This window comes from Ctenocephalides felis, unplaced genomic scaffold, assembly GCF_003426905.1.
Source record: "Ctenocephalides felis isolate EL2017-DRISC unplaced genomic scaffold, ASM342690v1 CF-g0.4_SCAFFOLD_03570, whole genome shotgun sequence".
Classification (NCBI taxonomy): domain Eukaryota; kingdom Metazoa; phylum Arthropoda; class Insecta; order Siphonaptera; family Pulicidae; genus Ctenocephalides; species Ctenocephalides felis.
In genome coordinates, this window is record NW_020539724.1 from 16,763,365 (window position 1) to 16,766,418 (window position 3,054).

The 3,054-nt window shown below is 28.7% G+C and overlaps 1 pseudogene; it reads right to left on the minus strand.

Moving 5' to 3' along the window:
* The window catches only part of LOC113383473, a 6,851-nt pseudogene extending 3,797 nt beyond the window's left edge, over positions 1-3,054 (minus strand).

A 3,054-nucleotide genomic window follows, 5' to 3' on the forward strand; every position in this document is an offset into this window, starting at 1 on the left:
AAATATTTCATCAAGAATAATTGTCGAGTTTTATCAAATATCTTTAAAAATTTGAAATCGGTGCAGCCGTTTTTAAGAAAATAAGTAATAAACATCGACAAATTTTGGTTCAGCACACACACATACTCTTCCTCCAATTTTGGTCTCAAACGATTCAGAATAACTTAAAACTTTGAGAAAATTCAGCAAGTTTAATTTTCTTCGACAAATTTTGGTTCAGCACGTTTGGAAGAAGAGTGTCCTCCAATTTTAGTCTCAAACTATTCAGAATAACTTAAAACATTGGGGAAACTCAGCAAGTCTGATTTTCTTCCTACTTCGGGAAGTTAAAACAAAAAAAAGGAAGAGTGTCCTCCAATTTTGCTCTCAAAACTCAGCAAGTCTAATTTTTTTCGACAAATTTTGGTTCAGCACTTTTTTAAATTATGAAGGGTCCTCCAATTTTGGTCTCAAACTATTCGGAATAACTTAAAACATAGGGGAAACTCAGCAAGTCTGATTTTCTTCCTCCTTCGGGAAGTTAAAACAAAAAAAAAGGAAGAGAATCCTGCAATTTTGGTCTCAAAACTCAGCAAGTCTAATTTTCTTCGACAAATTTTGATTCAGCACTTTTGGAGGAAGAGGGTTCTCCAATTTGGTCTCAAACTATTCACAATAACTTAAAACTTTGAGAAAACTCAGCAAGTCTGATTTTCTTCCTCCTTCGGGAAGTTAAAACAAAAAATAAGAAAAAATTTCTATATCTCAATTGAATTATTATTTTATTTCCAGGAACGTGATAAACTTGTTCGAGAGTTGCTATCCCCTTGTCACAACACAGAAAAGGTGATATATTTTTTACTTCTGGAACGAAAAAGAAGAAGACCTGCCTATGAAGATGACTCTAACATTGGAATAGCAGCTAGTGTTGGAAGCACGGGTAAATAGATAATATTTATAACTAAAATTCATTATATCGAAAGAAACTTTCTAACCATACGTGGTAATTAATGACTCATGGTAATCATGACCGATTAAAAATAATTTGTTTTGCTTCATAAGATAATAAATAATAAATTTATTCTTTTCAAGATATCAAAATAAAATTGACTATAGAAGATTTATTTGTTAGTTAATAATATTAATTTTTTTTATTATTAATTGAATATTACACCAGGCGGAACTGGACTGATTGACCCTCCCCGGAAACGCTTAGACACGTGCCGAATAAACGGAAGAGCAGCCATGACTTTTGCTCAAATTAGCGAAGGAAGTCCCATAGCTCCAAGGAGACTTCATTCACAGTGTGTATTTTTATCTTTTTATTAATTACTTCTGCTAATTAATGCGAAAAAAAATTAATTATTATAGTTCACTTAATTTAATTTAAATTTAATTAATTATTTTAGATATATGTGCTGTGATTCTAGTTTTGCTTAATTGATACTTTGATTGTTTTTTCACATAGTATAGTATTTGATGAAAAATCTTTAATTTCAAACAAAAGACTTTGATCCAAAAATTGCAAAGAAAAAACTAAGTTTATTTTTTTTATAACAATTGTTACATATTTTGAATAATTTAAAAAATATATAATATTAACTAAAATTAAATATAAATAAACAACCATGTTGAGTTATAAATACAACTGACTTTTTTCTGGCTCATGAAAGTTTTTAAAATATAGTTTTTTTTTCTTAACTTAAAACAAAACATTTTTATTTGCTATATGTTTTAGAATACAAGTGATCTGAATAAATTTTAAATTACAAATATTAAATTCATTGTCTTTTGTAAGTAAAAATATCACATTTGACTTCTTGTTAATAATTTTGCAGAATAGGAAGTAGAATAAAAGTTGAAATACATGGTTTTTGCCACTATTTATTTTTTTCAAAATTATGTAATCAAATCTGCTTTTAGTTATTTTTTTTCAATCACTATTGTTTAAATATTAAATAATAAAAATTATACTTATTGTGTTATATTATATGTGATTATTTTTTTGTTATGTTTATTATGTGTTTCTTATTGTTTTCTTTTTATATGTTTAATTAGATGTATGGGCTGATGATTAGTTTAATTTGGACCATTATACTGATGAAGCTCCTTGCACAGTTAGTATTTTTATTTATATATTTATTTATGTATTTAGTAATATCTATTTATTAATATTTTTTCATTGCCAGGATTTATTTGTACTCATATTATTATTATTTTAAATCTTTTCTGACTGTTATAAATTGCTGTAGAAAATGAACATATGTTAATTTTGATAAATTTCTAATATTAACCATTTAATTTTGATTGATTTATTTTTTTTAAATATTTGTCTGTTGTTTTCTTTAAATATTTAGTTTATCTTATATTTTGCACCGTATAATGTATTATATATATTTTTACTTAAGAATATATTTATTTATATGAATATAGTACCATAACATTTTAGTAAAATTTAAGAGCAAAGTCCTAATCTATTTCATAGTTCTAATTCTATCATACCCTTATATAAAGGGATTAGGGGTACTTGAAATTTTTGAAAAATCGATTATTGTTTTTTTTTTGCATTTTCATAACCTTACCTTTTCCTCCAGCCGACAACATGGATCAAGACGGACGCCCAGTGTGGGTCCAGTGATGACAACGTCAATGACTTCATCCAGCGTCACCTCACCAACGCGCCACCATGTGGTGGCTTCTTCGGCATCTCCATTGACTTCATCTACTGGGGTGACATCGCCTGGTGGCGGAATAGCACCATCGGTGATGTCAGCAAGTGTGACATCAGGATCGACGATGAAGTCGCAGGCTGCGCAGACCCAACAACTTACGACGCACCTGCAACAACAAAATGTAAAAATATAAATTGTTTTGATATCATATATTTATATTGTTCCTACTAATTATGATTATAATATTTAATAGAAACTGCAAGTTGGATCAACGTCTACGTCAACGCCAATGTCACCAATGTTAACAGAAGTGATAGACAGTGATGTACTAGCAGGACTGAATACTGGGTAAATTATTTTTTTTTAACTTTGTCAAACATGAGATATCAAAACCAGCCTTCAT